The sequence below is a fragment of the Phyllostomus discolor genome, chromosome 3 (assembly GCF_004126475.2).
Source record: "Phyllostomus discolor isolate MPI-MPIP mPhyDis1 chromosome 3, mPhyDis1.pri.v3, whole genome shotgun sequence".
In the NCBI taxonomy this organism is placed as follows: Eukaryota; Metazoa; Chordata; class Mammalia; order Chiroptera; family Phyllostomidae; genus Phyllostomus; species Phyllostomus discolor.
In genome coordinates this window covers 145,369,327-145,382,951 of record NC_040905.2, presented here as the reverse complement: position 1 = coordinate 145,382,951, position 13,625 = coordinate 145,369,327, and the positions used below count along the sequence as shown (strand labels likewise).

At 37.7% G+C, this 13,625-nt stretch overlaps 1 pseudogene; it reads left to right on the top strand.

Annotated features, from left to right (window-relative positions):
* The first annotated feature begins 12,548 nt into the window (after positions 1-12,548).
* LOC114490897 lies at positions 12,549-13,341 on the top strand (annotated as a pseudogene).
* Positions 13,342-13,625: the final 284 nt, after the last annotated feature.

The following is a 13,625-nucleotide window of genomic DNA, read 5'->3' as shown; positions in this document are numbered from 1 at the left end:
CTCCTTAAATTCATGAAGTTAAATTGCTTCAAATAAATATCTTTTCATGTGATTTTTATCCTTTCCTTACAGTATCCCAAGGGGCAGCAATGACAACTTCCAACCTGGCAGGATTTGTAGGGTGAGGATTTTTGTTGTGTTTACCGTCTGGCTTCTCACTGATTCCAGGTGAAGTGCTCAGGTAGCTTGCTAATAATCATAAAGGGTGGTGTAGCAGTAGCAGTGACAGCAGTAACAGCAGCAGCAGCAGCATTAGAAGTTATGAGAGTAGTACAGCTATTGTGACAATAGAAGACAGCCTCAGGAGGAGTGGCTGCCCAGTGCCACTTTCCTGACACATAGGAGTGGATCTTTCCTGGTGGTATCTGTGGACTCCTGTTCTTGGACCATTGACCCAGAAATACTAAATATCCTGAACCATGTGGTAGCAATGAAGTGCTGCCTCCTCAAGTTTGAAACTTGACATGAAAACAGCATATTTGGGGTTGTGAGCCATTATTATTCGTGGTACAGACTCCTGCAGCCATGGCCCCTGAATGGTCCTAATTGCTGTGTATCCAAAACACTGATTCTGGGATTCTTTTACCATGTGTCATGCTAATACTCTGCCCTGCCCTCTTTTTGATGTAGCCATTTCATTGTCTTGCAACCACAAAAACAACTATAACAATAATTATAACACTATTGAGCTTTTAGTATAAGCAAGCACTGGCTTACCCCATATTCTGTATCATAATCTTCACAAGAACCTTAGGGAGTAGGTACTATTATTTGCATACAGTAGATTAGGAAACTGAGGCTGACAGAGTTAAACAATTTAGTTAAGTAATAAGAGACTGAACCAACTTTTTGATCCTGCAGTGATGATGTTAGCTTATACATTATGCTCACTTATGGCAGCTTATGCTGGCTAATACTTGGCAATGTTTGTCTGGCATTAGAGGTGGAAAGGAGAACATGAAGGAATCATGTTTGTTAGAGAAAAATGGGCAGATGGGGGAGAGTGGGTAGGGAAGATTGAACAAAGCTTTTAGAATGGTAGGAAATAAAGAGTGGAAAATTTGTATTAGCTCTTGGGAAGAATTTCTTGATCATAAGGTCTATAAGCAAGGGATTAAGTTACTGAGGGGATAGTAAAATTAAAAGCTCTAATAAAATATTAAATAACTATTCATATGGAGCAGTTCATATAGGCTTTAATGTGAAGGCAGGGAGTTGGAATGGAATTCAGCCTTGAAAAATGTTGTGGACCCTTATAAGCATAAAAATATTTAATAGCTAATAAAAAATTTTTATCCCCATAAGGATGTGCACAGCTAGTAACAATACAAATGTCAAAATTATTTATTTTACTCAAAGCATGGGTGATCAGGAAAAGTAGCTGATTACATAATATTTTAAATGTATTTACATAAATAAATTGAAAGGAAATTATACTGATTAGTACTATTTAGGAAAACATGGAAATCCTCCCAAAACTGGAGAGGAATAAATTCCAATTTTTCAATGAGGTAATACAAATTCTTAAAACTAGGCAAATAACTTTAATATTAGTCTTCCTTGATAGTCTAAATTATGTTGAAAAAACCTAGAAAAGACTGAGGTAATCCCCAGGGACCGGCCTAGATTTAGTAAGAAAAAAAAAATCTAGTCTCTTAACTCTCATTTCCTTTTTGGAGACTTGCTAAGTTTATAGCACAAGAAGCCTGATGATATGGAATATCATGATCACAGCAATGAAGGATCCAAATGGGAAATGGGAACATATGGCCAATATGCTTAGAAACACTCACAATTCTGACATGATCAGGAACGATCAGGGTGGTATGGCCATAGACCATTTGCAATTCTTACTAGAGCATATTATTAGATTGTTCTTCAGTTTGGAGAGAAGTCTTTAGCAGATTTCCACATTAAATCCTTATTGTTATCATCTCCAGTCCAAAAACATCAAATGATTTTAAATGCTAGTTGTGATATATATTACAATAGATATTCATATATACATGATTTTGTATCCAAATTCTATTGTTTATTTTTAACATCAACTTTTTAAGTTGCTGTGTAATATACATACAGATAAGCTCACACACAAATATATCTCAGTGATATTCATAAAATTAACCAACCCTTGTCACTAGCACCCAAATTGAAAAAGAGAACAGGACTTCAGGTCTCTCATGTTGTACCTTTCTCATTATCACATGCCTGTAAGCAATGAACTGACTACTAATACATTAAAAATGAATTTCACCTATTTGTCAAGTTTATATTAAGAGAACCATGTACCTGATATATTTTTTTTGTTCATGGCTTATTTTGCCCAGCCTTATGTTGTGAGATTCATCAGTGTTGTCTCATGTAACAATAGTGTGTTCATCTATATCGTCTTATATGATGCTTCAGTGCATAAACATTGCCACAGTATTTTTCATCCATTTTACTGTTGATAGGCTCTTGGGTTGTTTCCAGTTAGTAAATAGTATGAATGCTGCTGATATGAAGATCCTTACAACATACATTATGTGAACTGTGTGAACATGCTTACCTGATTTTGTAGCGTATATGTTGAGAGAATTGTAGGATCATGGGGTATGCATGTTTTCAGCTTTGGTTGAAACAGCTAAAGAGTTTTCAGTATCATTGTTACGATTTATACTTCCACTAGAAGTGTGTGAGAGTTTCAGTTGTTATGCATTTTGAGCAATATTCAATAGCCAGTATTTTTAATTTTAATTACTCTTATTAGTACGTCTTGGCATTAATTGTGGTTTTACTTTATATTTTTAAAACTGAGATATTCAAATACCATAAAATTCACCCTTTTATTACAATTCAGTGCTTTTTAGTATATTCATAATGTTGTACATCCATCATTGTTACTAATTCCAGGACATTTCATCACCCCAGAAGGAAACCCTGTCTTTCTTAGGAGTTACTCCCAATCTCCCTCTATCCCCAGGCCCTGGAATCACTAACCTACCTTCAGTCTATATAGACTTGCCTATTGTAGACATTTTGTGTAAATAGAATCACACAATTTGTGGCCTTTTGTGTCTGATTTCTTTCACTTAGTATAATGTTTCAAGGTTCTTCAATGATGTAAAAGGAATCAGAACTTCCTCTTTTTTTATGAATGAATATTTCATTGTATGGATATACCACACATATATTTATCTGTTGGAAATTTGATTTGCCCCCTCTTTGGGTTATTATGAGTAAACATTCATGTACAAGTTTTTGTGAGGACATGTGTTTTTAGTTCTCTTGAATATATACTTAGGAGTAGAATTTCTGGGTCATATGGTAATGTTATATGTAACTTTCTGAGGAACTACCAAACTATTTTCCAAAATGGTGCACTATTTTACATTCTCCCCATCAATATCTGAGGGTTCCTATTTCTCAAAACCTCAATAATATTTTTTATTTTCCCTTTCTTAATAATAGCTATCCTAGTTGGTCTGAAGTCATCTTGTAGTGTGGCCTTGATTTGTATTTTTCTAATGGCTAATGCTATTGAATATCTTCTCATGTGATTATTTCCCATGTGTATATCTTCTCTGGAGAAATATCTTTACAATTCCTTTGCCTATTTATTGAGTTGTCTTTTTATTGATGAGTTATAATCTTTTTTTTATATATTCTGTGTACTAAACTTCTATTGCATGTACTCATATGATTGGCAACTATATTGCCCCTTTTTTTTTAGTTGTCTTTTAACTTACTTGGTATGTTATCCTGTGATGTGCAAACATTTTTAACTTTGATGAAGCTTAATTTATCAAATTTTAAATTGATTGTTGATGCTGTTGGAATCTCATGTAAGAAACCATTGTCTGATCCAAGGTCATGAATATTTGCACCTGTGTTTTTGTCTAAGAGTTTTATAGTTTTTGCTCTTCCACTTAGGCCCTTGATCCATTTTGAGTTAATTTTTGTATGCAGTGTGATGCAAGGTTTCCACTTTATTCTCCTACATGTGGATACCCAGTTGTTTCAGCACAATTTGTTGAAAAAACCCTTCTTTCCCAATGAATTGTTTTGACACCATGTTAGAAAGCAAGTGACTGTGAATGTTTGGGTATTTTGTAGTTTTATTGTGATTTTCTTTATCAATAATCATATTTAACACTGTTCCTATGCTTGTCATCATTTAGAAATGTGCTTTTGTGAAGTCTTTTGCACATTTTTGCCATTGTCTTAACTGATTTATAGGAACCCTGTGCATTTTTGTATACTTGTCCTTTGTCAGTATGTCTTACCAATATTCTCTACTTTGTGCATGATTTTGATTCTTTTAATGCTATGTTAATATAACTTCAAACTTTTATTGTAGTCCAATTTATCATTTTTCCTTTATAGTCAGTGCTTTGTGTCTTTATTAAGTAATCTTAGCCTATACAAGTTCTTGAAAATATTCTTTTTTTGTCTTGGCTGGTGTGGCTCAGTTAGATGGGCATCGTCCTGCTAATGAAAAATTGACAATTTGATTCCCGGTTGGGGCACTTGCCTGGGTTGCAGGTTTGGTCCCTGGTCAGGTGTGTATGGAAGGGAACCTATCAATGTTTCTCATTCACATCAATGTTTCTTCCTCTCTCTTTCTCCCTCTCTTACCCTCTCTCTAAAATCAAAAATAAAATAATTTTAAAAGAAAATATTTTCTAAAATCTTTATTGTTTTACCTCTCATAATCAGAGCTACAATCCATCTGAAATTGACATTTGTGCAGAGCCTGAGAGTAGACTTAGTTTTTAGCATATAGATAACCAGCTGACCCAGAACCATTTGTTAAAAAGACCATCTTTTCTCCACTGCACTGTAGCATCATCCATGTTATAAACAATAGTACCATATAAATATTTCACCACTATCTCTTCTATGTTTTGCATGTCTGTTTCTCATCTCTCTTTTCAGTTCTACTGGTCTATTTTTGTCTCCATTGAATAACAGCATATTATGTAAATTGCTATCACTTTATAACAAACCTTGATATTTGGATAAATTTCACACCTTCATTCTTTTTCAACATCATGTTATTTTAGATCCTATATTTTCCATGTAACTTTTAGAATCAATTTTTCAATGTCTACAAAAAGCTTTCAGGAATTTTGATTTGGATTGCATTGAATCTACAGATCAACTGGGGGAGAATTGGTATCTCTGCACTAATGAACCTCCTAATCCATGAGCAGCATACACTCCTCTATTTATTTAGATTATCTTTAATGCCTTCCAATAATATTTTAGATTTTTCACTGAAGAGGTCTTTTGAATGTTTTGTTGGATCTACACTGTTGATTTATTTAATGCTACAAAAAATGTCTTCCTGGTCTACCATTCCTCTTTATTATTGGGAATGTCTTCATTTATCTCATTTATTGCCTCAAATCTGTTTCTTTAATACTACTAAAATGATATAAGCTTATTATTGGTTAAAGCTATATCCTTTTATTTTCTACTTCTTTGGTATTTGTATTATTTAAAGTGATTTTCTTATAAGTAGCATGTAATAAGGTTTTGTTGCTTTTTCCAGTCTAATAATAATATACTTTTGCTTCTATTTAATTTACTTATATGTGTGTTTATTGTTTCTGTGTTACTATTTATCTCTAAGTAGACTACTTGTTTTGAGTTTCCTTTTGCTGCCCTTTCTTGCTTCCTTTTTGTTAGTATTTAACTACTTTTTTATCACTCTGTTTTTCTCCTTGACTAATTTCTAAGCAGTCCTTTGGGTTTTGTTTTTTTCCTAGTATTTTTCTGGTTAACCTGAAGATTACAAAAAGCACCCTAGTTTATTGCAGTATAATGAAAATAATAACTTTGACCACTTCCTTCATAATGGTAGAAACTTGACGCATTTTAACTTCATTTACCACCTGCTACCCCAAATTTGCATTATGTACTTAATTGTACTTATCAAATATATTGTGATAATTGTTTTGTTAGTATATATTGATTTATCCCATGTGTTTACCATTCCCATTGCTTGTTTTTTCTTCCAGAATTTCCATGTTTCTCCATGTTCACTTTTCTTCTGCCTGAAGAACTCCTTTTATCATTTATTGTATTGTCATATTTGGTGAGGACACATTTTCTCATTTTTTAAAAAAATGTTCCCTCATTGTGGCTTCAATGTAAGGATCTGATAATATTACCAATACTCTTCCTCCTCTTATTTCCACTCTGACTGTAGAAACAGCACACCTGAGGGAAGTTCTAACCCTGCAGAGAAGATACGTATGTCCGGTATCACTTTCTCATGGTCACAGACAGAGAGGGAATAAAAGAGACCAAATCATGGTTGTTTCAGCTTTTTAGTAGATTAAATCCTAGGAATGATAAAAGGTGGAGCCATCACTACTTTCACCAAACAGCTACCTTACTCCTCTGGTGTAAAAGGGTAAGAAAGAAGTTGGAAAGTGGTCAGATGTGCTGATTTACTAAGGTACCCCCATGGAAACTTGAGGAATAGAAGGACAAGTTGTTTTCCCCTGAGTTATTCCTCATATTCTTGGCTCTTGGTTCCCTTAACCTATTTGTCTGAAATCTTATGACGGTGTAAATCCTGCTGCATAAGGTGTCTCCTCTAATACTAACAACCATTCGCCTGAGGATTCTCATTGAACAGCTGGTTATTGGTACAAATTTTGCCTCCAGAAATCTCAGAAATGGGCTAGAACAGCATATTAATTGAATCATATCAAGACCTAATTGTGTTAAATGAAACTTGAGAACCAAGTTACATCATACACAAAAATAAATTTGAAGTGAATAAAAGATTTAAATATAAGCCATGATACCATTAAAGTCCTAGAGGAGAACATAGGCAGGAAAATCTCAGATATTTCTCGCAGCAACATTTTCACTGATATGTCCCCTAGAGCAAGGGACATAAAGGAAAGAAAAAACAAATGGGATCTCATCAAAATAAAAAGCTTCTGCACAGCTAAAGAAAACAGTATCAAAATAAAAAGACAACCAACTGTATGGGAAAACATATTTGCCAATGATACCTCACACAAGGGTTTAATCTCCAAAATATATAAAGAATTGACACGACTCCACTCTAAGAAGACAAGTAACCCAATTAAAAAATGAGCAAAGGACTTGAACAGACACTTCTCCAAGGAGGACATACAGACCATCCAGAGACACATGAAAAGATGCTCAGTATCACTAGCTATCAGAGAGATGCAAATTAAAACCACAATGAGATACCACTTCACACCAGTCGGAATGGCCATCATAAACAAAGCAACAATCAACAAGTGTTGGAGAGGTTGAGGAGAAAAGGGGACCCTAGTGCACTGTTGGTGGGATTGCAGACTGGTACAACCACTGTGGAAGACAGTATGGAATTTTCTCAGAAAACTAAAAATGGATCTGCCTTTTGACTTTAATTCCACTGCTGGGATTATATTCCTAAGAACCCTGAAACACCAACCCAAAAGAATCTATGCACCCCAATGTTCATAGCAGCACAATTTACAATAGCCAAGTGTTGGAAGCAGCCTAAGTGCCCATCAGTAAATGAATGGATCAAAGAAACTATGGTTCACTTACACAATGGAATTCTATGCAGCAGAAAGAAAGAAGGAGCTCCTACCCTTTGCAACAGCGTGGATGCAAATGGAAAGCATTATGCTAAATGAAATAAGCCAGGCAGTGAAAGACAAATACCACATGATCTCACCTTTAATAGGAACCTAAACAACAAAACAAAGAAACAAGCAAAATATAACCAAAGACACTGAAATAGAGAACAGGCTGACAGTGTTCAGAGAGGAGAGGGGAAGGAATTTCAGGGGGAAAGGGGAAGGGTTTACAGGAACAAGTATAAAGGACACATGGACAAAAACTAGGGGAGGGGGTGGAAATGGGAGATGGGAGGGCTGGGTGGGTGGGCTGGGATGGGAGTAAAAGTACTTGAACAACAATTATAATTAAATTAAATTAATTTTTTAAAAAGACCTCACTGTGTTCACAAAAGAAAACTTACTCCCTCTTCAGTTATCATCACAAAATTCCCAGACATGCAGTCTAGTATAGGTCAACATAGATTTCATAATGAGTCTACGACAACCTTAAGTTAAACTAATAATTTAACCTCAACAATTATAAAGGTACCCCCAATTTTAATATAAATTCATTCTTCCTATAAATTTTCCAGAGAGGAGTTAAAGTTTAGAAGTTGCATGTTTATGTCTTTAGAAGTTGGATTCCAAGTCTTTAAAAGTTCCAAATCAAATGTTAAAATTTTGTATTAGAAGACAAGAGAGATTAAACTATAACATCCATTCTTGCTAATTTATTATCCTACTTTATTTCAGTAGGGAAGACTCTGGGATTGTGTATGTGTTGTTCTGTATCTAGGAATGGCACTGACAGTGTAAAGCTAGAGCCTTATTAGTGTTCTGTGGTACTCACAACTCAACTGCCTTTGCTGTCCTGTCCTCCTTGTCTGAAAATCACACTGAGAAATACAAGAGTAGTAAAAAAGTTGTTCTTCCATAGCTTACAAAGCCTGTCTACACAAAGATTCTGTTTTCCATGGAATAAATCTGCTTCAACTGTGCCTGCTTAGATAAACTCTATACCTGTATATTTCAAGGTCAGTTGCTGAGGACCACACATTATTACTTTATTAGCTTCAATTTTCCAAGAACAGTATCTCATTAAAAATAGCCTCAGATCGCAAGTACTATTCACAATTAGCTACTGTGTTGTCTGTCATTCTCAAAATCCCATGTGGCCCAAGTTCACAGAAGTCTAAGTCTTTAAGCACTCTCCAAATATAATTCATTATCTTTTTATATGAAATACAGTATGAAATCAGAGGACCAAATATTAAGATTTTAAGGGCTAATAAATTATGCCCATTTGTTCTTTACCACTAAGTGATAAAATATGATGAAAGCACCAGAGTTACTCTGTTTGGAGAGTGTGGCTTAGAAAAGGACTGTGGACATGTCATTTCAAGTTTCTGTCTTCTCTTCCCTCCTACTATTCCCCCATTTTCTGTCTCATTGTCAGTCTATTTTTGGGGACAGGTTACCCCAGGAAAAATTTTGGTCTCTCCAAATCATTTTGTCCTCTTAGTACCTAACAGGGAGGGAAGAGACTGAACCCCAATTGCTTATGACCCATTAATAGATTATTGTTATAAAAAGTGAAGCAATGGCTGTCACATATAAACATATCAACTTACATGCTCTGGGGATGCATGAGTAAGAGATGGGCAAGAGGCCAAGAGAATTTATTACAGGAGGAAGTCCCACACAGAAAACATGAGAAAAGGTGGAGTAGGCATTAGCTTTTATAAATAAGTCAAATATTGAACTATTAACTCCAAAGGTTTACCACTCCATCAAAGAGCTTATATTTGGAAAGTATATCAGTGTCTTATCATTAAATCTTGACTATAGCTGATAGTTGTAGAACAAGTGTTGTTCATACTTCTTAGGGAGAAGTAGAATGCTTCCTAACCTGAAGGTATTTATCTGAGGAAGAATTAAGTAAGATCAGGGGAAACTGGAATTGCTTAGTGTGGAGAAGCGCAGGCTGGGAATGATGGCTCTTTTCAAGAGACCTAAGAGCTATCATGTGAAAAAGGCACTTAATTTATTTTCTGTAACTAGAAAAGGCAGAATTAGGGCAACATGATAGAAGGTTCAGGAAGTAGATTGAAATGCACTAAGGATTTTTTTTTTTTCAAAATTAGAACTGATAAAAATGGAAAGGGCACACTTGAAAAATACTCATCTTGTATCATTTACCCAGCAGAGGCTGGGGACCACAGAAAACTTCGAGCAGTTTTCCCGTCAAGATGGCAGGTAGCTAAACACAGTAGTCACATCCTCTCACAATCACATCAAAATTACAACTAAACTATAGAAAATCCAACATTCAGAACCACCTGAAATCTAGCTGAGTGGAGGTCATAAAACTAGGGATTTAAAGAAGAAACCACATTGAGACTGGTAGGAGGGGCAGAGATGCAGAATCAGCTAGTCCCACATCAATGTGTGGTAGGTAAAAATTGGGAGGGATATCTCAGCCTCAGAGGTTCCCCCAGAGGAATGAGGGGTCCCAGCCCAGGGTTCCAGTGCCAGGAAGAGAAGGCCCATAACTTCTCTTGAAGTGGCTGTGATAACCAGTGGAAATTGAGGCTGAGGGAAACCGAGGGCTTGTGAAGTCTCAAGCAGTTCCTCTAAAGAGCCCACACATGGACTTACTCAGACTTACTCCCTCTGGGCCCCAGCACTGGGGCAGCAGCTCAAAAGGCACCAGGGATATATGGAGAAAAATTAGATTGACTGGCTTTGGGGCAGGATCTGGAGGGGGAGGTTTCTACCACAAAGAAGTACCTGCAGGGGCCATTTTTCCGTTGATGAGCCCTCTCCCCAAGACCTGGCAGGTGAGTGCCATATCTGAGTCTCCATCAACTTGGCTCACACTGTAGCCCCACCCTGGTGATTCCCTGAGGCCCTGGTCCACCAAATTCCAGGCCCACCAAATCTGTTTCCAGGGGCTTTTCCATAAGAATAGCCTGTCTTGGCTCATGCTTCAGATTTTCCTAAACTCTCTAAAATAAGCAGTATCTGGCCTCAGCATGCCCCGTATCCCTCACTGAGTGGCCCCAGGCCTGGTCCTGGCAGCAGCTGGCCTTGGCTCACAACTGGGCCTCTCCTGGGTACCTCCAAGCCCAGCACAAGTAGCAACCACCTGCAGATGGCTTTATAGCACATGCCAAGAGGCCTTGGGCAAAACACAGGCAGTGACCTTGGCCTGTACCTCCTGGGAGGCCCAAGAACCAGCACACCCAGAGAGCAGTGTCAGACTACATCAAAGCACCACCCAACCACCTCCACAAGTGACACACTGAAGAGACAGACCCAGCAGGCACCAGAGCCTGGCTAAGTTAAGTCCTGATCCATGGGGTGGGCCCCTCCATAGCTAATCCTCTACAATGGTGGTCCCAGCCAGTCCGCACAGTCTATTGGCCTGGGTATAAAACCCTCCCATTGACATGCCAACAGAAATCAAGGCTCAACTTTAAGGGAAGGGTGTACACAGCCCTCACAGAGTGAGACTCAGATGAATGGGGAGGCTGTGCCACTGCACCCTAAGGGACACCTACTACATTAGGGTACTCTACCAAGCCCAAGAGATGCAGTGGCTCTACCTCATATATAGAAACAAACACAGGGCAGCAGTCAAAATTAGAAAACAGGTCCCAACTGAAAAAATAAGAAAAATAACTAAATGAAATGGAGGTGAGCAAGCTAGAAATACAGAATTCAAAACAATAGTTTTAAGGATGCTTAAGGAACTCAGTGAAAAGTATAACAGCATAAAAAAGGACATGAAGTCACAAATGAAGGATATACTAACTGAAATGAAGAATCATTTACAGGGAATCAACAGTAGAGAAGATGAAGCTGAGAATCAAATCAGCTATTTGAAATATAAAGAAAAACAAAAAAAATCAAATCAGAACAGCAAAAAGAAAAAAGAATACAAAAAATGAGGATAGCTCTGGGACAACTTCATGTATATGAGCATTCATACTATGGGAGTGCCAAAAGAAGAAGACAGAAAGTAAAGGATCAAGAAACCGAAAATATAAGGACAGAAAACTTCCCTAACCTGCTGAAGGAAATAGATATACAAATCCAGGAACTGTGGAGAGTTTAAAACAAGATGAACTCAAAGAGGCCCACAGCAAGAAACATCACAATTAAAATGCAAAAGGTTAAAGACAAAGAGAGAATCTTAAAGAAGCAAAAGAAGAGCAGTTAGTTACCTCCAATGGAGCTCCCTTAAGATTGTCAACTGATTTCTCAATAGAAACTTTGCAGGCCAGAAGGGACTGGCAAGAAATATTCCAAGTGGTATTCAATATTCAATATCATTGTTGAAATATTCAACAAGGACCTACAATCAAGATTACTTTACCCAGTAAAGCTATAATTTAGAATCAAAGAACATGTAAAGAACTTCTCAGACAAGAAGCTAAAGAAGTTCACCACCACCAAATCGGTATTATATGCAATGTTAAGGGCTCTTCTTTTAGAAGAAGAAAAACACCAGAAATATGAATCATAAAATGGCAATAAACACATATCTATCAACAACTGAATCTAAAAAAACAAAATAAATCATCAGAACAAAAACAGACTCATAGATACAGAGAACATTTTGATTGTTGCCAGATGGGAGAGAACATGGGGGGATGGGTAAAAAAAGGTGAGGGGATTAAGAAGTTCTAGTTGGCAGTTACCGAATAGTCATGGGGGACGTCCTGCCCACCTCTGCTAGAGGGTCTCCCCAGCCCAGACTGCCTGAATGTTCCTGGAACAATGATAGGATTACCCTCTCCTAGGAACTTTTGGCTGCTAGAGCTTGCCAGTGTGAGAAAGCATGTCCCCCACTTCCCTATCATTTGAGTTCATCTGCTCAAACCATGACAGACCTGCCCACCGTGCTACTGTTTTTCCTGAAGGACTGGCATGTCACTTACATCCCTTTGCTCTTGGCTTTTAAGATTTTCAGTCAGAGTGGTTTTGATCATGGCCATTTCCAAAGCATCTGAACTCCAATTAGGTGCTGGGTTGGGCCACTGTGAACGCGCACGTCCGTCACAGGGAGACCTGGCCTTCCGGCGTGACGGCCTTCAGTCCCATGAGGAGCCAGCTATCCATCATCAGCCTTTCCACTTCGTGCCACCCCCGAGAATCCAGGAGAGTAAGGAGCTTACAAAACCTGCTGCCTGAACGGGGGGACCTGCATGCTGGGGTCCTTTTGTGCCTGCCTCCCCCTCCTTCTATGGATGGAACTGTGAGCACAACAGGCGCAAAGAGAGCTGTGGGTCTGTGCCCCATGACACCTGGCTGCCCCGGAAGTGTTCCATGTGCAAATGCTGGCACGGCAGCTGCGCTGCTTCCCTCAGACATTCCTACCAGGCCGTGATGGCCAAGTGATGGATGAGTACCTTGCGGCTTCCAGCACTCCAGAATTGATGCCATCTGCATGCTCCACCCTTCTGCTGGCTGGCACCTGCCTTGCTATAGGGAGTTAATAGCAATCAACATTTGCGTGCGACATTAGCCATGCAGATTTCATGACTTGTGAAGCTCTCACTCCAAGGTCCTGAAAGATGATCACTTGTTAGTTGCCTTGAAGTAGTGATAGGTTTCCACAATGGTCCCTGAAACTCCTCACAGTGTGAGCACACCTCCGAGATGTTGCGGGTCTGGTTCCAGACCGCTGCCATAAAGCGACTGTCACATTAAAGTGAGTCACACAATTTTTCCTGTTTCCCAGTGCATATAAAAGTTATGTATACACTATAAAAAAAAAGAATAGTCATGGGGATGTAAAGTACAATATATAATCAATCATATTCTAATAACTATGTATGGTGTTAGATGGACGTGAGATTTATCAGGATAATCACTTAGTAAGTTACATATTGTCTAATCACTGGGGTGTACACCTGAAGCTAATATAATATTGTATGCCAACTATAATTGAAAAATTTAAAAAGATTTATAATTTAAAAATAATAATATATAAAATTAAATTAACTATTCACCAAAAAAAGCTAGAACAGCAGATGT